This window comes from Gopherus flavomarginatus, chromosome 1 (genome assembly GCF_025201925.1).
Source record: "Gopherus flavomarginatus isolate rGopFla2 chromosome 1, rGopFla2.mat.asm, whole genome shotgun sequence".
Taxonomy (NCBI): domain Eukaryota; kingdom Metazoa; phylum Chordata; order Testudines; family Testudinidae; genus Gopherus; species Gopherus flavomarginatus.
The window spans coordinates 190,429,885-190,455,074 of record NC_066617.1 but is presented as its reverse complement, the minus strand read 5'-3'; the positions used below and the strand labels follow the sequence as shown (position 1 = coordinate 190,455,074).

The 25,190-nt window shown below is 40.7% G+C and overlaps 1 long non-coding RNA gene across 1 annotated transcript in view; it reads right to left on the bottom strand.

Moving 5' to 3' along the window:
• LOC127055753 (uncharacterized) overlaps positions 1–25,190 on the bottom strand; it is a 78,595-nt gene that overhangs the window by 44,843 nt on the left and 8,562 nt on the right. Inside the window, exons 3-5 of the long non-coding RNA XR_007775606.1 lie at positions 12,376–12,424; positions 12,193–12,230; positions 11,467–11,511 (exon numbers count right to left, since the gene is read on the bottom strand). This is a non-coding gene — a long non-coding RNA (uncharacterized LOC127055753). The remainder of the gene's footprint in view (positions 1–11,466; positions 11,512–12,192; positions 12,231–12,375; positions 12,425–25,190) is intronic.

Sequence of the window (25,190 nt, the reverse complement as noted above, 5' to 3'; positions counted from 1 at the left end):
TCTGAGACATTAAAGCCACCAGAATACTTACAGTGGCCTCAGACCCAATTCCCTTCTCTGAAATAACCCTCTGAGATAGGGGCAAAAGACAAGAGTAATGAAAGACCAGCCTAAGCAACAAGCATGTGAGAAATGCAACAGGACAAGAACCAATAGAATAGCCATCTGCCCACCTAAGCCATATGACCAAATACTATGGGAAACCTGCCTTTGCATTTAAATGCATCAACCGACAGGTCAGAAGGGCAGAGGTCACTGTGTAGTGCGGGATAAAGGTACTGTCAGGGAGACAGAATTTGAGTTGTTGCAGCAAAACTGAAGTTCTTGCAGACAGCAGAAGCTCTTATGAGCAAGGCTATTTGGAAAGAACAATATAAACAAGTCCTACATTATTTCAGTAGAATCTGATGATTTTGGTGTAAGTTAGTGTTAAAAAACACACTTGGAAGAATAATATCTCCTGAGAAAATATCAGTATTAGTATCTTTTCCCCAAACTCAAATCCAACACTGTAAAAGCTTTAGAGGGAAAAAATGGCAATTAGTTTCTGTGAATATAAATTATGGAGCATCTCAGCTCCCCGCTCCCTTCCTATGTAACAAAGCGGTGAAATTACTGGAGATACATCAAATCAGCTGTGGAAGAGTACAAGGTTCCTAAATACATATTTAATCAATGGCAGGATAGTAAGCTAAAGTTATATTTCAACCTTAATGAAGGGCAGCATTATTTACTGGATTGAGTATGGGACTCAGAGCAGGGCAGCTTGTGAATTCTAATTCCCTGTATTACTGTGAATAACTGCGTGGCTTTGGGGAAGTCTCTCACTCAATTTCTCCACTGTATAACATGGATTATAATATTGGAGACTTGTATATATGAACACTTAGTCCTCAGCAACCTGGGGTATAAATCTACCCCTTACTGGTACATCTAGACACCAAACTCATGGTGTAATTCCCAGCTTGGGTAGACCTACACGTGTTATCTCTCTGATCATACTAGTGGGCTAAAAATCAAGGGAAGCTGTGGCAGCACACCTCAAATATGTACCTTCCCAAGGTGCAAGGCATGTATGCAGGATGGCTAGCCCCTCATACCAAATTATTAATTATTAATAAAATAATGTTGATAATATATACTCACTATGAGTATTTCTTGTTTCTTTTTGCAGCATTTAGCAACTCCCGATCTTGTTGTACAGAGATGAAGAAACTAAGTGACATCCCGTGTAATAAGGGACTGTTGGCAAGATCAAAGTGCACTATGAGATGTTTAGCACAGGGATGCAGGATCCATATGGATGCAGCAGCCTAGTGGGAGAGAGATTTTCATCTTAGCTTGACACAAACTGAGTGTTCATGTAGACAAGGCCTTAGTCATCTTACAGTGGTTTTGAGGGGATTTATGTGCCAACATTGTGCTAGGTGCTTCACATACATAAAGTTTATCAGGTCTCTTGCCCAAATAGTTTACAATATAAGTAGACAAAATATACACAATTGCTTGGGGAAGGGATGATGAAATCTAAGAGCGTCTACACTACGAAATTAGGTCGATTTTATGGACAATCTTTAGAAAGCTATTTTATACAGTCGATTGTGTATGTCCTCACTAAGCACATTAATTCGGCAGAGTGTGTCCTCACTACCCTGGCTAGCATCAACTCATGGAGTGGTGCACGGTGGGTAGCTATCCCACGGTCCCTGCAGTCTCTGCTGTCCACTGGAATTCGGGGTTATGCTCCCAATGCCTGATGGGGCAAAAACATTGTTGCCTGTGGTTTTGGATACATGTCAGTCTCCTCTCCTTCCCTCCATGAAAGCAAAGGCTGACAATCGTTTCATGCCTTTTTTCCTAGGTTTACCATGCAGACACCATAGCTAGCCAAGCATGGAGCCCACTCAGCTCACTGCTGCTGTTGCGAGCATTGTAAACACCTTGCACATTACCCTGCAGTATGTGCAGAACCTGGCTAAGAGATGGCAGCACTAGGACGATTGTGAGGAGGACATGGACACAGACGTTCCTGAAAGCACAGGCTGTGACAATTGGGACATCATGGTGGCAGTGGGGCAGGTTGATATAGTGGAATGCTGAATCTGGGCCTGGTAAACAAGCACAGACTGGTGGGACCGCATAGTGTTGTGGGTATGGGATGATTCTCAGTGGCTGCAAAACTTTCGCATGTGTAAGGCCACTTTTATGGAACTTTGAGAGTTGCTTTCCCCTGCCCTGAAGTGCAGGAATACCAACATGAGAGCAGCCCTGACAGTTGAGAATCAAATGGTGATAACCCTGTGGAAGCTTGCAATGCCTGACTGCTACCGGTCAGTCAGGAATCAATTTGGAGTGGGCAAATCTACTGTGGGCACTGCTGTGATCCAAGTAGCCAGTTCAATCACTGACCTTCTGCTATCAAGGGTAGTGACTCTGTGAAATGTGCAAGGCATAGTGGATGGCTTTGCTGCAAGGAGGTTCCCTAACTGTTGTGGGGTGATAGATGGAAAGCTTATCCCTATTGTGGCACCGGACCACATTGCCAACCAGTACATAAACTGCAGGGGGTACTTCTCAGTGGTGCTGCAAGCACTGGTGGATCATAAGGGTTGGTTTCACCAACATCAAAGTGGGATGGCCAGGAAAGGTGCATGACGCTTGCATCTTTAGGAACTCCGGACTCTTCAAGCAGCTGCAAGAAGGGACTTATTTCTCACACCAGAAAATTACCATTGGGGATGTGGAAATGCCAGTAGTTATCCTTGGGGACACAACCTAGACCTTAATGCCATGGCTCATAAAGCCGTACACAGGCAGTCTGGACAGTCAGGAGCAGTTCAACTATAGGCTGAGCAAGTGCAGAATGGCAGTAGAATGTGTATTTGGACATTTAAAAAGTTCAGTGTTGCTGTTTGCTGATTAGGTTAGACCTCAGCACAACCAATGTTCTCACTGTTATTGCTGCTTGCTGTGTGCTCCACAATCTCTGTGAGAATAAGGGGGAGACATTTATGGTGGGGTGGGAGGTTGAGAGAAATCGCCTGGCAGCCAATTTTAATCAGCCAGACACCAGGGTGATTAAAAGAGCACAGCTAGGTGCGCTGTGCATCTGAGAGGCTTTGAAAACCAGTTTCATGACTGGCCAGGCTATGGTGTGACAGTTGTATGTGTTTCTCCTTGATGGAAACCCACCCCCTTTGTTGATTTTAATTCCCTGTAAGCCAACCACCCTCCCCCCTTCAATCACAGCTGGCAAAGGAAATAAAGTCACTATTATTTTGAAACCATGTATTTTCTTTATTAATTTTAAAAAAAAGTGAGATAACTGACAAGGTAGACCAGGTGGGGTACGGGAAGAGGGAAGGACAAGTCCACACTGCTTATTGTAGCCCAACTACAAATCAAAACTGTTTGAATGGCAGCCTTCTGTTACTTGGCCCATACTCTGGAGTGAAGTGGCTGGGTGCCTGGAGCCTTTCACCACATTCTTAGGCATCTGGGTGAGGAGGATATGAACATGGGAAGGAGGGCAGGTGGTTATACAATGGATGCAGCAGTGGTCTGTGCTCTTGTTGCCTTTCCTGCAGCTCCACCAGACACCTGATCATGTCCATTTGCTCCTCCATTAACCTCAGCATCACCTCCTGCCTCTTCTCATCATGCTCACTTAATGCTTTCCTGGCCTCTGTCACTGAATGCCTCCATGCATTTAGCTGTGCCCTATCAGTGCAGGAAGACTGCATGAGCTCAGAAAACATGTCACTGTGAGTGCGTTTTTTTCACCTTCTAATCTGTGATAATCTCAGGGATGGAGATGATAGGGGGAGCATAGAAACATTTGCACCTGCGGGGTGATAAAAAGAGAGAGTAGAATTTAAGATGATACATTTCTGAGAACAAAAGGGAGAGTATTTCACATGAATCAAACAATTCACAGCAGACAGCACATGTGCTTTAGGTACAAGGTCACATTTTGCCTTTTATATTGAGCACCTGCCAGGATGGTGACATCACACATGGCTGGGCAACAGAATTTGCTTTCCAGGCAGCCACGGCAAGCCAGAAGATAGGTGAGATTGGCTTCTTCCACCTTCATAACATGTTGGAATGGTTTCAAACTGCAGCATCCTCCTTTCCCATAGCATGCAATGTTGGTTGGGTTTACAATTTAAAAGGAGGAACTGTGATTTTCGGGTGAGTGTGCAGCACACCCCTCCCTCCACCCCATGACTATTCTCTCGGATAATCCCTTCATTCTTCCCCCCACTGCGTGGCTATTCTCAGGGATGATCCCTTTTAGTCAAGCTCAAACGGCCCAGCATGAATGGGGTCCTTTTACTGTTCCCTTACAAAAATTCCCCTATTTCAACTGGGTGACCATGAATGATATCACTCTCCTGAGGCTAACACAGAAAGATAAAGACTGAACGTTGCTTGAATGCAGCCAAACCCCAGGACCATTCGCTGCCATGCTTTGTGCTGCAATGATACCAGATTACTTGCTACTGGCTTGGCGTGGTAAAGTGTCCTACCATGGTGGACGAAATAAGGCAGACCTCCCCAGAAACCTTCTGCAAAGGCTTTCAGAGTATCTCCAGGACAGCTTCATGGAGGTGTCCCTGGAGGATTCATGCTCCATCCCCAGATACATTAACAAACTTTTCCAGTAGCTGTACTGGCCGCGAATGCATCCTGCTTCTTTAGGACAAATCAAATATTAAACACAATTGCTTTTAACCCCTATAGTGTAGTTACAAATGTGCACTCACCAGAGATGCCTACTCTGCCTTCAGGGTCCAGGAACCCAACTGGGGAGGATATTGACTCCAGGGTGATGAAAAGGTCCTGGCTGCCAGGTAGAATGGATTCTCCACTTGTCTGCTGCACATTCTCCTCCTCCTCTTCCTCAGCCACAAAATCCTCCTCCGTGTTGTGTGAGACTTCCCTCTTGCAGGTGTCCATGCACAGTGGTGGAGTAGTGGTAGGGTCCCCCCCTAGAATGCCATGCAGCTCATCATAGAAGCGGCATGTATAGGGCTCTGACCCAGAGTGACCGTTTGCCTCCTTGGTCTTTTGGTAGGCTTGTCTAAGCTCCTTATCTTTCACATGGCACTGCTGTGTGTCCCTGTGGTAGCCTCTCTCCACCATGCCCTGTGCAATTTTGGCATATATATTAGCATTTCTTCTTTTTGATCAGAGTTCTGCCTGCACAGATTCTTCTCCCCATATAGGAATCAGATACAGTGTCTCCTGTTTGGTCCATGCTGGAGTTCGTTTAAGATTCTGGGACCGCATGGTCTCCTGTGCTGTCGAGCTGGCCACGTTGACCAAACAGGAAATGAAATTCAAAATTTCCCGGGCCTTTTCCTGTGTTCCTCGCTAGTGCATCAGAGTTGAAACTGCTGTTCAGAGCAGTCACATTGGAGCATTCTGGGATAGGTCCCGGAGGCCAATATCGTCGAATTGCATCTGCATTACTCCAAATTCGACTCAGCAAGTTCGATTTTAGTGCGACTCCCCTCGCCAGGGAGGAGTACAGCAGTCAATTTGAAGAGCCCTTTAGGTTGACAGAATGTGGTTGTGTAGACACATTGCTTATAAAAATCGACCTAGCGTGGCTAAATTCGACCTAACTTCCTAGTGTAAACCAGGGGTATCTTTCTGCTCTGATCGTTTACTTCAAAAATGCCAGTGAAGGGTTGCATGTTTATTGTCCCTTAATATTTCCATATCAAATGTGCTTGGTGAACAAGACATTAAAAAAAAAAAAGAAAACAAAACAAAACTAGCCAGCCTTGCAAATTCAGAGTGGACTAAGAGTCAGCTTCACCTGTAAAAGATTTTACATGTCAAATCATGGCTTCAGTGACCCTTGTGTAACCACTACACTGAAATCCAGACACCAGTACATAGAGGTCCACCCACAGCATAATTTGGTCTGCAGATTTTTTCAAAAATGTTTTATTTTATTTTTTTAGCACCATTTCCCTCAGGTACTAGCCCAAAAGTGGCAGCCAGGGAAAAATGACAAATGCAAATATTTGTGTGGTGAAATTTAGCAGGGAGTCTATCAGGAGGGTTCAGAAAAGAGAAGGTCCCCACAGAGTCTCAAAGGTCTGTCCAACTTATGTTCCCAAAATACAGAGCTTAAGAGGGCCAAGCCAGAGAGGAGAAGTTACCTAAGATGTGGACTGCACTGACATGCCAGAGAAACCAAATGCAGGTCTCAGACAGCTGGCTTCTTGCTTGGAACCCCAGATGTGCACTGATGCTGTACAGGTAGAGCATGCAGGGGAGGGGAAAAGGCTATGGGAAGTTTGCTTCCAGCAGTCAAAGAGATGCAGCACCTCACTTATGCTCTGATAGAAGTAGACAAGGACCAAAGACCTGAAGGTCCAGCAGTCCTAAGGCGAGTCACTTTGGAGGGAGGAATAAGTGTACTGCATTGTTCTTGGGGACTAAGTGTGGTCCAGAGATTACACTGGTCTACAATTTTTGAGAAGTTGTCTGCTTCGGAGATAAAATGTGATATTTATTATGTATTTTGATGTGCTGAATTCAAATATGACAATTAAAACAACTGATTGGCTACTGTTTCTAAGATATTTCAGTTTTTACATTTTATGTCTATGTATATTGTGTAGAGTTTTAATCATACTTTGTAAATCTAGGTCTTTTCATGTGTTTATGGTTGCTTTACATGATAATATTTCAACTGTCCTGTTTATGTAACACTTTAAAAATCAGCAAAAGGGTTATATAAATAAAATTTATGATGAAACAAAAGGCAAAAAACTGTTATGTACATAGTTTAGTCCTATTCAGTGTCTACTTGGAGCTTCTTGGCTTGTCTCTTGTATTCATTCAATGGAGCATCTCTTGTCACTGTCCAGCAATAGTATGCAAGGATTGATGGGCTCCGTTTGCCCTGATAGCCTTCCAGGAGATTCCACTGCTGTAGTCTGGAGCCCAACAGCTCTGCCTTACTCTTGGGTAGTTCCAAATCCCTGACAAGGTCATGCAGTTCACCTTGTGTTATGAGGTGTGGTTCAGAGGAGGAGGATGGGAGAAAATGTGGGTCCTGTGACATTGATGGTTCAGGACCAGAAGTTTCATCCTCTTCCTCGTCTGACTCAAGTGAGAATGATTCTGGTGCATCAGGAACCGGAGTCCTTCTCCATGGGGTACTGGGCGTATAGCTGATGGAATGTTGGGATAATGCACAGTCCACTTTTTCTTCTTTGACACACCTTTCCCAACTGGAGGCACCATGCAGAAGTAACAATTGCTGGTATGATCTGTTGGCTCTCTCCAAATCATTGGCACTGCGAAAGGCATAGATTTCCTTTTCCTGTTCAACTACTGGTGAAGATTTGTTGCACAAATGTTGCAGCATATGTGTGGGGCTCACCTCTTGTCCTGATCTCCAATTTTGCAGCCAAAAGAAAGGTGATAGGCTTTCTTAACCATAGTGGTTATACTGCGCTTTTGTGATGCAAAAGTCACTTCACCACAAACATAGCAGAAGTTATCTGCACTGTTCACACAAGTACGAGGCATCTCTGCTCGCTTTGGCTAAACAGAAATGTGTCCCTTTGCAAAATCAAACACTGACAAATAAGAGAGCACGACACTGTATGATTTCTAGAGCTGATATAGGGCAATTTATTCAGCAGAGTGATGTAAGCTTCATTATGACTGCATCATCCATGACTTCTAGGAATAACATGATGCAATTCATATCATGTATGATGCAAAACCAGCTTCAGATTGCATCATTCATTGTTTTGCCTCAAAAGCAAGTACTGTCCAAACCCAGTCAGAGATTTTTTCATAGATCCAGTCAAAGATGTATTTTAGTCATTTCTGGTTTAAATTGAGATCCCTTCCCTTTATAACTCACTTATCCTCCACCATTCCCAAGTCAAGAGTCATATATACTGACCCAATATCACATCTTGAAAACTAGAGCCAATCAACAATTTTAAGCATCATTTTCGTTCTCAGTGACCCAGAATTAGTAAAGTTGGACTACGTTTATTTCAGAAGCATTTTGGCTGTAGAGCAGTGTTACATCCCAGCCTCTGGGAGCTCTCCACAGACTCTTGAAGATTTTATACATAATCAGCAGTACAAATGACCCACAAAGAGCATTATCCTGTCAGATATTAATACAACGGACTAATGATAGGCCTCCCTCTCCCTCCTTGTAGCGCTCACTCAACCAGCATTTTCATCTTTAACATTTACAAATCCAAAAGGTACTTTTTCAAAGACATTAAATGATGAGAAAGAAGAAGGATGATCCAGTGGCTAGAGTGCTAGCCTGGGACTCTGGAGCCACAGGTTCAATCCACTGCTTCAGATACTCCCTCTCTCTTACCTTGAGCCAACTAAGCCACTGAAATTGTTTCAATGGGAGTTTGGTGCCTGATTACCTCTGAGGATCTGGGCCAAAAGTCTCTGCACCTCAATTCCCCATTTGTAACATGTATGCGCTGTGATGATAAAAACATTAAGGGTTGTGAGGCACTCAAATATTACAGTGATGGGAGCCAGATAAGTACCATAAAATGATTAGAAAAATAGAAAAGATTCCTGGGAGACCTGCATCATTAGACTATAGAGAACAGAATAGATGCCCAGTTGCTAATTATATTTTTGACAGGAAAGCTTCTTGCAGTTCAGTGTCCAACCAGATATATTATTTTTATATATATATAGCGGCAAAGGGAGGAAAATACAAAGGAGTTTCAAGGCTTGAGAAAGATTTCAAGCCAAGTCATATTCAAGTCAAGTCAAGTCATGTCATATTTCCAAAACTATCATTTTTGCTTTGAAACAATGAAAGTCAGACAAGGAGCAGACAAGTATTCTTAACCACCTCTGCCTAATGAAACAAGATTACTTGTACTTTAAGGATAAATGACAAATGTCTATTATAGTATTTCCAATTTGGAGAGCTTTCACCACTTTGACATTTAAAAAGCCTAACAAGCTATTTATATAAGGAAAAATAACACTTTATATTGCCTGTCTGGAAAGTCCCTCAAGTCATCAATTTCTTTTATGAATAGCTAATTCACAGTGCAATCTGGAGCCTGGAAACTTTATTCTCCTCAAAACTAAGTCTACAAATATTTTTAAGCTACATTAAAAGCTTTGCTTTTCACATTTTGGATCCAATTCTGCAATCTTTACTTGCATATGTAAATGTTGTTAGCTCAGGTCCTCTAATACCTATGCTTACTCGTCTCAAAAAAATGTGCAATTTACATCTAAATGAAGAAATGTTAAATAGAGAGAGAGAAATGATCAGACAAAAATATTAGGAAACCAAAACTACATTTGTTATTATACTACTCTTTAAACAATGTTAAGAGGCAGATCTCAGCTGCCTCTTAATTCTTAGGATTCTTTGGCCTAGAAAAACCCCAAAACCATGCTGAGTTGTGAGGATATGGACTGTCAGTTGAGAAAAACATCTGGGAGAAAAAATGTCAAAGTCCCCATTGAAGCTGAAGAAACTGATAGTATGCATGACTCTGAAAAAAGATATACCTCCAGAACAAGTGAACCATGCCCAGCTCTCTCAGGTATTGTGGAGTACCCTCTACAATGCTCTTCTATTTCTTAACCTATGTTTGAGGGAGAGGTTGAAAAGCCCACCCACCTTCCTGGCACTATTAACGGAAGTCAGAAACCAAGAAGGTAGTGAGGAGGCTTTTGATGGCTCCTATATCACAGCCCAAGGCAAATGCATTCAAAAGTCATGAAGAGACAGCATGCAGTGTTGTTGTAGCCATGTTGGTCCCAGACTATTAGTGAAACAAGGTGGGTGAGGTAATATCTTTTATTGGACCAACTTCTGTTGTTGGTCCAATAAAAGATATTACCTCACCTACCTTGTCTCTAATGAAGAGATGGTGATCACCAGAGATGTGGATGTGCAAAAGCAATTGAAGAACCTGAAGGATCAGGTGGCTGTGCTGCAAATAGCACAGTCATTTTTGCTTCTCCCAACGTATCAGGAAGAAGGAAAATATCCAACCTAGGCAGCTCATTCCAATTCAGCTATAGTCAGAGACACAGGGGAGACCATCTCCTTCTGAGGACCAGCACCCACTGACATGTTTCAGCTGTGTAAAAGTATGGCATAAACCCCAGAGGTGTCCCAACCCCAGGCATATGGAAGGCATAATGTGTATGTTCCTACAAAGTTACAAAACAGGGAAATTTCAAAAACAAGTAGCAACTAACCCAACCTATAAGTTTGCTTCAGCCTTGGCTAAGAGAGCTGGGTGTTCTAGCTTAGGCAGTAGAGATTCACACAGTAAGAGACAGAAGTCTCAGGTTTGATCCCCTCTACTGATGACTAGGCCAGTGGCCTTACATAAATTTAAGGTTCTAAACACTTACCTCATGTGTTACAAATTGTAGGAGATGCATTCATAGATACAAACAACTCAAATATCTTGATCATAGAATCATAGAAAATTAGGATTGGAAGAGCCCTCAGGATGTCATCTAGTCCAACTTCCTGCTCAAAGCAAGACCAACACCAACTAAATCATCCCAGCCAGGGCTTTGTCAAGCCAGGCCTTAAAAACCTCTCAGAATGGAGATTCCACCACCTCCCTAGGTAACCCATTCCAGTGCTTCACCACCCTTGTAGTGAAATAGTGTTCCCTAATATTCAACCTAGACCTCTCGCTCATGCAAACTTACAAATTGATTTGGCCATAAAACAGAACAACAATAAAGTTGTTAGAAAGCATGTAGTCATTTTTAGGGAAGAATTTATGGTATCACTAAATTCAGCTTTTAGGGGGAAAACTGAATTTCCTAAAGTATGGCTACACCTACATCCATTCAGAATGGCTCTAAAATGGACACACGCAAATGGCAAAACCTGAACTATTACACACCCATATTTTGACTGAAAAGGCTCCATCTCAAATATCTTCCATGCAGATTGCTCTTGACATATGATGGAATAATCTTTGAGGTTGTGTAATGTTGCTAGGCCAAATAATGTGCACATATGAACATACAGATGATGCACCTTAACACACAGGCATTACCTTGGACTATTCTTCTCCTGTTAATGTCTGAGAGGACCTGTAAAGCCTTTCCTTGACTCTGCAAGCTGATTTAGAGAATGTTTGCATCTGTAATTAAATTGTCATTAAAACTACTGGCATGATCCTGCAGACTGAAGTCAACGGGAGTTTTGTTTGAGTATAAACTACAGGGATGGAGCCTATAATCAGCCATGACTCAATAGGAACATTTATGCTATTAAAAAAGTCTCTGTGCAGTTTAATACTCCTACTCTTTACCAGTGCGCACAGTTCTCAAATGCACAGACACATCTATTATGAAAAGGAATAATAAAAAATAATGAAAAACAGTGTGTGATTTTATAGCATGTTACTGATTATTGCTATTTTGTTCAGAACGTACCTTTTCTCTTCATAGAAATCTCATCTTTCAGCCAGGATTGAGGGGCTGGAGAAAAGAAGAGCAGTTCTAATTATATACATGCTCTAGATTAAAATTAACCCCTTTTCACAGTTATCTAATTTGAAAATTAGCCACAAAGTGTCAACCCCCAGCTATAGATATACCCCTAAATCACTGCTCAAGGAAAAATGATCAACAAATACCAGCCTTCCAAATGCATTTTTGTCTCTTAAAGGGCACACTTTGGCACTACCTATAAGGAAAGATCTGCCAAAAATTAGTCCTTAACTTGTAGACATAATTCCAAACACAGGGGCCATAATCTAATATGGAATTACAGGCAGGCGTTAGGAGAAAGCTGTATGTCTCAAGTATTTGTGAACATTTAGATGCATGAATTTGCAGACCATGCTGATTATTTTCCACTGGTTCAGAGCACTCTGGCTTATGAGAGTTATCAAGTTAGACCTTGAGGCATTTATAACAGGGTTGAAAGTACACTGGAAGCAAAGAGACCAGAGAGAGCACTGTACAGGAGAATGTTAAGAGGCTAAATTGCATTCATGTCATGAGGTGTTTTTACGTTTTCAAAGAAACTAAGCTATTGACATTCTCCTGTCTCTACACTGCAAGGATTTCTTCTAAATTTAAAATTTAGAAAACATTATAGCAAGCAAGTGAAAACACAGCGTCACCAACTGCTACAACCAATGGTCCAGTTTTTACCTTCATTGGGGACTGGGTGAAGCTATCTTACAAATTACCTGAAATGTATAAAAAAATATATTGCCAGATAGGGAATATACTAAATTAAATTCCCTTATACATGCCAAGATCATTCTTATTTAAAAATGTATGGAGCTGCAGAAACAAGACAGGTTTAGATAAATAAAATAAAGTTGGACTTACCACTGTGCTATTTGTGTTAGTCACTCCTTCCTCTTTGCCTCTTCTCTCCCTGGATAACAGAATGAGCTCATTTTATTTACAGTATAATTTCTCTTCCTACTGAGAACAACATTGTACCTCCCAGCAGAATGAGTTCAGTGCATTATTTATAGCCCAATTTTAATTATTTAATTTTTCATAACTCACTGAGAAAAAAATTAGCTAAAAAGACAAGTGACTTAATTGTCCTAATTTTTCCTTCTGCAGACTCCAGAGGAGAATTCCACAGGATTTACATTCTCAGGAACAAAAAAGAAGTGAATGCTAAACCCCTAAAAAGAATAAAATGTGTATGGAGATTAGTCTTCCTCAAGAACATTTTATTATAGTCATACTATGCTGTGACCATTTTTAAAAAGTGCACATTTTAAAGTGCATCCCGAGTTTCTAAGGAAAAAAAATTTCATGTCAAGCTGGGAGCTTCAAAAACACTCATCCACAGTTTTGAGATAGAGGATAATTTGTTATTACAGAGGCAGTGAGTTGTGAAATCAGCCCTCAAGTAGAGAGCCTTTTACACAACAAAATAAAACCCTTATTGGATAATGTAAATGCCTACAAACAAAAACCCAGCCCCGTCTCAGAGAAAAAAATGGCATTTTTTTTCATGACAGACCATCATATCACTTTCCCTGAAAAAAAGAAGAAATTGTCATCTCTCTGCATCATTCATGATTACAAAAAAGGAACCAATTAATTTATTAAACCCAGGCAGTGAAGGATTTGTCTCAATTTATTGTGCAATAATGTGTATAATAAGACGAAAAGAAACTGCTGTATGCACTGATCACAACGTAAAGAAATATCCAAATCAAGAAGAGTTTCCAAACAGAGTCAGTGAGGACATCTCAAGAATTGCATAACCACCAACCAGTCATCCTATAATTAGCCAGAATAATCTTCTCTCATAATCTCTGAGATTAAGTTATACTTCCTATTTTGGGACTTCCATTGTGTTATTTTAATATATGTGGAGGTTCAGACTCTTTATGAAAAGCTGTTTAAACTACATCAGATTTAAGAAGCCAACAGATCTAGTGATCAGTGGTTCACATCATTCATTTTATGCCTTCATAACACACACAGATATTTGCATTTTCTCATTTAAGTAGTAATTTAGAATATAAAGACATACTGTGCTACCATATCTGTTTCTCTGTGAATGACGACGACAGAATCTCAGGATCACATTTTTAACCCTTTGAACATCAGCAGCTACTATATCATTGGCCAGTAATGGAGGATATATACAGTACACCTCTATAACACTGACCTCAGGAGCCAAAAATTTTTTACCTCGTTATAGGTGAAACCGTGTTATATCAAACTTGTTTTGATCCACTGGAGTGCGTAGCCCCTCCCCCCTGGAGTGCTGCTTTATCGCGTTATATCCGAATTTGTATTATATCAGGTCGCATTATATAGGGATAGAGGTGTATGTGACCCCCAATCTGCCACATGAATGGACTCCTACACATAAGTTGGACTCTGTGTATAATTGATGCCTATATTTCATATTGTCTATTAGATTAAGGTCAAATAAATGCTACAGCATTTTCTAATGACTAGGTCTGTCCAAATTAAATATTTATAATTTCTATAGTAACTCAGATGAGTTCATACCTTGCCAATTGTTACAGTGAAATATTGCAATATTTCTTTATTCTTTGGATACGAGATAAGTGTGAAAACTTGTATACACATGTGCTACCCTCTACACACTTGCTGTCTTTTTTAATGGTGATCACTACAAGAGTCAACGTAATCTTTCCTTTGACTGAATGTTGCAGTCAATAAATTCAACCTATTTAGGCCACAGTCCTGCAAAATGATGCATACAGATGGTTCCCACAAACCACACAGAGTCTTACTGACTTTATTTGGGCTCTGCACTGGGATCTGGATGCTTGTAATGGAGTGCACAATCGGGGCCTTTCACTGTATCTAAACATAGTTACCATATTATTTTGGCATTTAGATTATACTCTGTCACCTATTCTTCTTTCTTTCTGCTAAATTCTGGGAAATTTTAAGATGTCAATAGGTTACACAGGCCCTACTTAAAACAACAACTAGAACAGAAAGATTCAGAACATTCTTGATTCAGAAATGCTGTGACATTTCGTACCCCTAAGGCTGGGAGGTCTGCTGCCACCACTGATAAGAAACGTAGGGTAGTGGTGGTTGGAGACACTCTGCTGAGGGGGACGGAGACACCCATCTGTCGCCCTGACCGTTCATCCCAGGAGGTATGCTGCCTGCCAGGAGCCCGTATCCGAGATGTTACAGAGGCATTGTCGAGGATTATCCAGCCTTCTGACTACTACCCCATGCTACTCATCCATGTGGGCACAAATGATACTGCGAGGTGTGACACTGAGCAGATCAAGAGTGACTACAGGGCTCTGGGAGTACGGGTTAAGGAGTTTGGAGCACAGGTGGTATTCTCTTCGATTCTTCCTGTTGAAGGTAGGGGTCTGGGCAGAGATAGATGCATCGTGGAGGTGAATGCCTGGCTGCGAAGATGGTGTCGCCAGGAGAGCTTTGGCTTCCTCGACCACAGGATGCTATTCGAGGAAGGACTGCTAGGCACAGATGGTGTTCACCTTTCGAAGAGGGGAAAGGCCTTATTTGCGCACAGACTGGCTAACCTAGTAAGGAGGGCTTTAAACTAGGTTCGACGGGGACAGGTGAGCAAACCCCACAGGTAAGTGGGGAACAAGACCTGGGAGATGGGTTGGAAACAGGAGGGAGCACGGGCTATAATGGCAGTGAGGAAGGAGGGTCAGGGCAAAGCTGGGAGGCAAGATCAAACCAGTATCTTAGATGCCTATATACAAATGCAAGAAGTATGGGTAATAAGCAGGAAGAACTGGAAGTGCTAATAAATAAATACAACTATGACATTGTTGGCATTACTGAAACTTGGTGGGATAATACACACGACTGGAATGTTGGTGTGGATGGGTACTAGTTTGCTCAGGAAGGATAGACAGGGGAAAAAGGGAGGACGTGTTGCCTTATATATTAAAAATGTACACACTTGGACTGAGGTGGAGATGGACATAGGAGACAGGAGTGTTGAGAGTCTCTGGGTTAGGCTAAAAGGGGTAAAAAACACGGGTGATGTTGTGCTGGGAGTCTACTACAGGCCACCTAATCAGGTGCAAGAGGTGGATGAGGCTTTTTTCAAACTACTAACAAAATCATCCAAAGCCCAAGATTTGGTGGTGATGGGGGACTTCAACTATCCAGATATATGTTGGGAAAATAACACCGCAGGGCACAGACTATCCAATACGTTCCTGGACTGCATTGCAGACAACTTTTTATTTCAGAAAGTTGAAAAAGCTACTGGGGGGAAGCTGTTCTAGACTTGATTTTAACAAATAGGGAGGAAATTGTTGAGAATTTGAAAGTAGAAGGAAGCTTGGGTGAAAGTGATCATGAAATCATAGAGTTTGCAATTCTAAGGAAGGGTAGAAGGGAGTACAGCAAAATAGAGAATGGATTTCAGGAAGGCGGATTTTGGTAAGCTCAGAGAGCTGATAGGTAAGGTCCCATGGGAATCAAGACTGAGGGGAAAAACAACTGAGGAGAGTTGGCAGTTTTTCAAAGGGACACTATTAAGGGCCCAAAAGCAAGCTATTCCAATGGTTAGGAAAGATAGAAAATGTGACAAAAGACCACCTTGGCTTAACCATCAGATCTTGCGTGACCTACAAAATAAAAAGGCGTCATATAAAAAATGGAAACTAGGTCAGATTACAAAGGATGAATATAGGCAAATAACACAGGAATGCAGAGGCAAGATTAGAAAGGCAAAGGCACAAAATGAACTCAAACTAGCTATGGGAATAAAGGGAAACAAGAAGACTTTTATCAATACATTAGAAGCAAGAGGAAGACCAAGGACAGGGTAGGCCCACTGCTCAGTAAGGAGGGGGAAACAGTAACGGGAGACTTGGAAATGGCAGAGATGCTTAATGACTTCTTTGTTCCGGTCTTCACTGAGAAGTCTGAAGGAATGTCTAATATAGTGAATGCTTACGGGAAGAGGGTAGGTTTAGAAGATAAAATAAGAAAAGAGCAAGTAAAAAATCACTTAGAAAAGTTAGATGCCTGCAAGTCACCAGGGCCTGATGAAATGCATCCTAGAATACTCAAGGAGTTAATAGAAGAGGTATCTGAGCCTCTAGCTATTATCTTTGGGAAATCATGGGAGACGGGGGAGACTCCAGAAGACTGGAAGGGGGCAAATATAGTGCCCATCTATAAAAAGGGAAATAAAAACAACCCAGGAAACTACAGACCAGTTAGTTTAACTTCTGTGCCAGGGAAGATAATGGAGCAGGTAATTAAAGAAATCATCTGCAAACACTTGGAAGGTGGTAAGGTGATAGGGAATAGCCAGCATGCATTTGTAAAGAACAAATCGTGTCAAACTAATCTGATAGCATTCTTTGATAGGATAACGAGCCTTGTGGATAAGGGAGAAGCGGTGGATGTGATATACCTAGACTTTAGTAAGGCATTTGATACGGTCTCGCATGATCTTCTTATAGATAAACTAGGAAAGTACAATTTAGATGGGGCTACTATAAGGTGGGTGCATAACTGGCTGGATAACGGTACTCAGAGAGTAGTTGTTAATGGTTCCCAATCCTGCTGGAAAGGTATAACAAGTGGGGTTCCGCAGGGGTCTGTTTTGGGACCGGCTCTGTTCAATATCTTCATCAACGATTTAGATGTTGGCATAGAAAGTACGCTTATTAAGTTTGCGGACGATACCAAACTGGGAGGGATTGCAACTGCTTTGGAGGACAGGGTCAAAATTCAAAATGATCTGGACAAATTGGAGAAATGGTCTGAGGTAAACAGGATGAAGTTCAATAAAGATAAATGCAAAGTGCTCCACTTAGGAAGGAACAATCAGTTTCACACATACAGAATGGGAAGAGACTGTCTAGGAAGGAGTATGGCAGAAAGAGATCTAGGGGTCATAGTAGACCACAAGCTTAATATGAGTCAACAACAGTGTGATACTGTTGCAAAAAAAGCAAACAGTGATTCTGGGATGCATTAACAGGTGTGTTGTAAACAAGACACGAGAAGTCATTCTTCTGCTTTACTCTGCGCTGGTCAGGCCTCAGCTGGAGTATTGTGTCCAGTTCTGGGCACCGCATTTCAAGAAAGATGTGGAGAAATTGGAGAGAGTCCAGAGAAGAGCAACAAGAATGATTAAAGGTCTTGAGAACATGACCTATGAAGGAAGGCTGAAGGAACTGGGTTTGTTTAGTTTGGAAAAGAGAAGACTGAGAGGGGACATGATAGCAGTTTTCAGGTATCTAAAAGGGTGTCATCAGGAGGAGGGAGAAAACTTATTCACCTTAGCCTCCAATGATAGAACAAGAAGCAATGGGCTTAAACTGCAGCAAGGGAGATTTAGGTTGGACATTAGGAAAAAGTTCCTAACTGTCAGGGTAGTTAAACACTGGAATAGATTGCCTAGGGAAGTTGTGGAATCTCCATCTCTGGAGATATTTAAGAGTAGGTTAGATAAATGTCTATTAGGGATGGTCTAGACAATATTTGGTCCTGCCATGAGGGCAGGGGACTGGACTCGATGACCTCTCGAGGCCCTTCCAGTCCTGGAGTCTATGAGTCTATGAGACATTTTGAACAAAATGAAATATTTTGACATTCTCAGATCAAAATATTTTTCTTTATGATTAAAGCATAGGATTAGTTCTCAGGAGGTCTGTCAAAGACTTGTTGGAACATTAGCAAGTCTCTCAACCTTTTCACCTGAATTTCTTCATCTGTAAACTGGGGAAAATACTTTAGTAGCTCACATAAAACTACTATTACTTACTTGGATTTCAGTTGCACCTAGGATGTAGTGCAGGCAGGGAGTTTGAGCCATCTCCCATGATGTCTCATGGTCTTTACTCTGGTTGAACTACCATGGTGTATCATGGGAATTCCAGAATTCTTTAGCCAGACTATAAGGGAGCATGAGGCACCTGCACGAACAGTCCCATAAGGGACCACGGCACATCAGGCAGACATAGTTCAATGTCAAAGAAAGCCAAAACTAAACATTTTGATTTGGTTCAACAAAAGAAAAAAAAATGATTTGAGAATGTCAAAATATTTTGTTTTGATCAAAATATTTCAACATTTCTGAATCAAATATTTTCTGAACTTTAGGTTCTGAAAAAAAATTAAACATTTTTTATTTTTCATCTCAATTCAGACAAACACAAATATAGAAGTGTCCTGTGTCATGAAATTCTGATTTTTGACCAACTCTACTAATGACAAAGAAACTAGACAATTCAATCCCATTACACTTGGTTAGGGGTTTTCAACTCTCTAAACTCTTCCCTGTTCTAAATTCTTCCACTATGCTTTTTTTTTGGCGGGGGGGGGGGGGGAGGGGAGGGAAGAAGTGTTGAAAAAGAGATCTTAGCTGGAACAGAGAAATTATTTCATACTTCAAATGGAGTTTTAAAGTGATTCCACGTTACAAATTGATCTAAAAGAACAAATATTCTTTGGCCAAAAAGGGCCATTAGAGCCTGAAGCACCACTGGATTCTTCCATGCAGCCAGATGAAGAAGGAATTTCTGAGACAGGCATAACCTTTGCTCCTCTAATAAACTGCTGAATGAAAAATACTTTACATCTTTTGATTTTGTATGTAAACTTATGAACATATTCCATGAGAGGACGGGAGATTAGATAGAAAAGTGAGACATGAAGGAGAGAACAGAGGAAGGAATAAGAAATGAAGAACAGCTGGGTGGTGAGGGAGAATGAAAAGAAGAGAAAAGCAGCAGCAGTAAACCGGGAAGGCTAAAGCCATTGTCTTCAAGACAGACAAAAGTTACTGAAATTATAATATTGTACATTATTAACCAAAACAAAATTAAATAAATAAAACCCTGAGCAGAAAGAACACAAGGGAGAAGATGATGCAGGAGAGAAAAAGGCTAGGTTTGGTCTGATTTTTAATTACACACTGAGCTTTGACTGGATTAAAACATGCAATCATCATCAGAAACTCCTGCATTCTAATGGGCCTACATTACTTTTTACAGTGGATAATTATTTACAATACAATTTTATAAGCAAAAGCAGTTCTGATTTATTCTGATGTTCCAAGATCTAGTTACCGATCAGAATTTAAGATTTCTTTATAGCATTTTAGAATGCACAGTTATGTCTGTTTGTATCATCTGGCTTCTGTCTGGCACTGGTTAACAGCTGCTGTGGCATTGAAAGGATTAATACAACAAATAGTTTAATAACCTATAGAAAAACCAATATTTTACATCTAGCTTACAAGAAAAGCTATTATAAAATGGATATTGACAGAGATGGATTGTAGATGCTATAACAATCGCAAACCTCTTGAGTATCACTATACAGTTTATGATACAGTATCACAGTACTCAACAGAATTACAGCTTTGTAACTAATCTCTCCCTAACAGTTACACTATATGGAAACTGGGAAGTCCAAATACAAAGCGTCTATACTATGAATAATTGCACTTCAAGGCTTTTCCCCAACAATATTTGTAAGCTTGAGAGTGATAAATGGCACACCGGTTATCAATGAACAACACGGTCAATGGCACTGAAAGGCAGGAGTTCAAAGAAAAGTCACAAGTCTAAAGAGTTCAGAAAAAGTCCATAGACTGATGTTGCACAGCGCTGTATGATAAATGACCCGAAGTGTTATTCTGCAATTAGAGAAGGCAGTTGATAAGTGAATAAATGTGGCAATATCCACATCACAGGCTAGACCTATTTTTATTTGAACTACTTCACCAGCTTCCAAATGTAACCGCTATTGACGAGGAAAAACACAAGATTTTCTAGCGACATACGTGATTTTTAATATTTTAAATTACTTTTATCTTAGGAAGAGGAGTATGTGGCAAGGAGGCCAAAGGTCTGATTTCCAAAAATCATCCACACCTATAGAAGGGAATATGATGACACAAAGTCCAGGACAAGAGAGAAACAGTCCCAGTATGTCCAAAAAGAGCTCCGTTGGGAGACATTTAGTGTGTAAAGTAATGATAATGGGAGAAGACCTGAATTTAGCAGATATTTAAAGATTCTAATGGCTTATACATAAAGACTACCACTTTCTTTCCAGGAGAACCCCAACACAGTCCAAAATACTTTGAGGCTGCCCAGGTTTAACAAATAAACAGATATAAATGTAAATATATCTGCTTTGGAGACTTGCTTATAACAACTATTCTAAGGGCCTGGGGTCAAGTGTAATATCCCCTCAGCACATAGGGTATGATTTTCCCCTTGACTTCAGTGAGAGCAGAATCAGGCCCCTAAGAGCTTAAAATGGAATACAGTAGAACTCCATTTATCCTACCCTCCATTATCAGGCTCTCTCTTAATGTAACAACCAGCACACAAAGGTCCTGAAGTGGTTGGTCTCATGTGGCCACTAGGTGGCGCTACAGCCTTGCACTTTTCCATTATCTGAATTTTTGATCATCTGATCTGGCCCCTGGTCCTAGTTAGACTGGATAAATGGGGTTCTGCTGTATCTGCACACAGCACTTCCAGTTCAACTTCTGAATGGAAGGCGGCTGGTTAAAAGCATTGGTCAGGACAGCAGGGACCACAGTCTCCCAGTACTGACATGGTTTTGAGACGGAGAAATTAATCTTTCCATAGGGAAGGAGGATCCAAGCCCGTCAATAGGGCATATTTGGGGGCCTGCTTGCTGACTGAAAAGTTCAGTGTCTCCATGTGAGATTTAGGGCTCTCTCAAGCACTGGTGTAAACTGGTAGGAAAGCCAGTGAAGGAAGGACTTAATGTATCCCCCATGTGTTAGGATGGAGGTGGAAAAGATAGGGAAAGATTTCTCCATTTAATGACAACTCAATCCCACAGTCTTCTGGGCAGCTCCCACTTAAGTCAATGGGAATTGAGGGCATTCAGTACCTTACAGCAATGTGATTAACAGCCTGCAGCACTGAGACAGAAGAGCCTGTTTTACCAAAGTGCTGACCACTCAGAACTCCACTGGAAGTCAATGGCAGCTGCAAGTGCTCAATACCTTTCAAAATCAGCAGCTAATTTGTAAGGGCCTCCCATTCTGAAGAGGGAAGGAGATTTCTGACCTTGTATTGATGAAGATACAGACTTTCCCTCAGGATTTTTTTTAATTATTATTATTTTATAATCACAAATGCATCTCTCAACTGCTCCTGGAGTGCTGGGTAAAATGCAGAAGATCAAGAATATTTATAACCAATCAGAGTATACCAAAATATGATAAATCTCAGCATTAAAATATCTTCTTCAGCTAAAGCTACAGGACAATTGTAAAAATGGATTCCATCATTACAGGCTGGGGAAAATTGCGAAGCAGCTTTAATAAGATACACATACATGTTAAAACAGTTTAAAACTCAGATATTAAAAATAATGTTGCCTTACAGCTTGATGATCACTTTAGATACTTAATGCAAATTTAAAAGCAAAAATACATTTCACCATTCACTGTGTATTCATTTATCATACTTCAGTTTGAAAATGAAAACAGATTGACTATAAACAAAAAGAAACTGACCATTTTTAGGCATTAGCACAAGTCTGCAATGTTTGGGTTGCAAAACTTTTCCTTAAATAAATTAAAAATTCAGAACATTTCTTCATTAAATTTTGTGTAATCTTCCTGTAAACCTATGCCTCTAAAACCACTGAAGTCAAGTTGCAGGATTTAGCCTAAGATTTGGAGCCCAAGGTATCTGACTCCATAACACAAACAGAGAAGCAAAGATTTGCATGACAGGTATAAAAAAAAGAAAGATTCTGAATCCTATGCTCCAATACAAATGTAAACTTTGGCTCCTACTTGTGCACAATTCCCTGCAATAGCATCGAAGTGGGACTAGTCCAATACCTTGTAATGAACTCAGAGATAGAACAGAACAGACATGAACTTACCATGAGACCCACTGATTTTTTTTTAAAAGTAGATCATATGGATAATTTAAAAGGAATAGCTATCTAGTCTATGTAAAAACTAACCTCCAGAAAGCTCGAGTCATTGCTAAAAGGAAATTGTTAGCAAATTAGAAATCCTCTGCCACCCTGGATCTCATACTATCCTGGTGTAATGGATTACGTGTACTCCTAATGCTAAACCAGGTCACCTATCAGATGTATGATAAATCCAGCACATTTACTCGTTTAGTCATTTAGTCACCGTAGAGGGGTGACTAACAGTAAGAGTAAGAAATACAAGTCATATGACCTACTCTGTACTCAGATCAGAATTTGGATGGTATCCACTAACTAAGGCCTAGTGTCACACAGTGAATGATGTGCACCTTATTTCTAGTCTGAAAGAAAATGTGAATAGTTACCCATTCAGTGAGCACCATCCATTTTGTGCACTGAATGAGGCAGGGTGCTGTGGAAAAAAATACAATGTGATCATCGATTAAAGCCTGTGTGCAAAGATTCGATAGGTGTATACATGGAGGCAAGGCAACCTTAGCTCTGGCATTTCCTATCCTTTGCGTGCTTCCCTTTGCAACTTTAACAATTAATTAAGGGGAGGGGTTAATATAATTGGGAGAAGGACAGAGCTTTTACATATATATGACCAATGTGATGTTCAAAATAAGCTTTGACAATGATTTATTATTTTCTTCATGGAATACTCAGTTGCACTCATCACTGTTGTATTTGGCTGCCTCACACGATCTTCACAACAGTGTAACTATTATACTGGGATACAAATAGATTAAGTCCAACATTTGCAAAAATTCTCAATAAAATGTTGAGTTTCTCACTGAGTGGGCACCCAACTTAAATCTCAGGACTGATTTTTCAGATTACTTAGCGTTTTCTTACAACATTTTGTACATTCAAAGTACTGTATATAGATTGATTAATCCTCATAGCATTCCTGTGATATGTATGTAAAATATATGTATTACCCGACTTTTACAGTTTCAATATTGCCTAGTCTTAGGAACCAAAGTTTCCAAAAACAAAATAATCAGTTCTCATAGTTTTCTAATTTCTACCTTCAATTTAATTCCCCTCTTCCCTTATTCAAAATGACCACCATCTCCCATTACTGTCAATGGGACTGAAGCCAGAGGCAGCCCTCAGCAAGATAGTCATCAAGTCCCTTCAACCATTGTAGGTAAAAATCAGGCTGCGCCTAGCAAAGACGGCCTCCACTTCCCATTGTTTCCAATGAGGTTGGAGCCAGGTTGCTCTTCGGGAAGTTGGTGGCACCTTATTCACCATATGAAGGTCTGGCACAGGCCAGGAGAATGTGGAGATGCTAGGAGTGAAGGCAGCAGGGAGGGGGTATGTGTCAGGAAACAGAACAGCACTGAGGAGTCATAGCAATGCAGGAAGCAGGAGATGGACTGAGAGGAGAATTCTATTCTACATTATATATGTCATGATACCACGCTCATCACTGTACTATATCTGAATGCCTTTGAAAATATGATATGTAGAAGATTTGAGGAGAAAAAGGTTGGAAATATAGAGGGAGCATTGAGACAGAATGCGAGTGTGGCAGTTATCTATCCCGTTTATATGGGGAAAGGGATACAGAAGAATAGAAGAGCAATTCCCCTCCACTAGGGGGATAGGACAGGGCAAAGCAGAGTCCACTCTAGGCTATGAATAGGGACGTCTGCATGTTTGTGTGTATTTAAGGTTGAATTTTGAACCTAAATGATCACATACTAATTAGGGGCGGGCAGCTTCACTCTAAATGAGAAAAAAAATCAGAAGGCAATAGAAAATAATGCTTTTCTTTTTTAACTTGAGATTATTTTGTCGCCTGATTCATGACTTTTTAATGCTTGGTATTGGCAATACTGAAGATGGGAGAACTGAAAGAAAAAGGCAAAACAATGCCAAATGAAAACAAATGTTAAAACCTTGGAATGATGTGGAAAACCAATAAATTTTCAGAATGGTTTCAGGAAATGGGATTGTCATATTTTGGCCAGCAGGGATCATTATGACCATTTAGTCTGACCTTGTGCATAACATAGGCCACAGAACTTCACAAGCACCCTCAAGCCCACACCCTCTCTTTGAGCTATAACATATCTTCTTGAAAGATATAGAATCACAGGACTGGAGGGGACCCCGAGAAGTCATCTAGTCCAGGCTCCAGTCCCCCTATGTTGAAGTCTTGATTTAAAGACAGCAAATGACATAAAATTCACCATGTCCTTAGATAAGTTGTTTCAATAGAAAATTACCTTTACTGTTAAAAATGTGCACCTTAATTCTAGTTTGAATTTGTCTAGTTTCAGTTTCCAACCACTGGATCCTTCTATACCTTTTTTGGCTAGGTTAAAAACCAATCTACTCTAAGAAACCTCTTCTTGAAAAATATGATCAAGTCACCTCTTAACCTTCTTTTGGATAAACTAAATAAATCAAATGTCTTTATTCTCTCACTACATGGCGTGTTTCCAGACTTTGAATCATGCTTGTAGCTCTTTTCTGACCCCCTCCAATTTTTCAACATGCTTTTAGAAGTAAGAACACCAGAAGTGGACACAACTTTCTAGTAATGGTTTCACTAATGCTGTAAATAGAGTTAATACCACTTTTCTACTCCTACTGGACATTCCCCTGCTTATACATCTTCGGATTACATTTGCCTTCTTAGCTACAGCATCACAATGGGAGCTCATGTTCAATCCAACTCACTCTAACGTGAGCCCTAAATC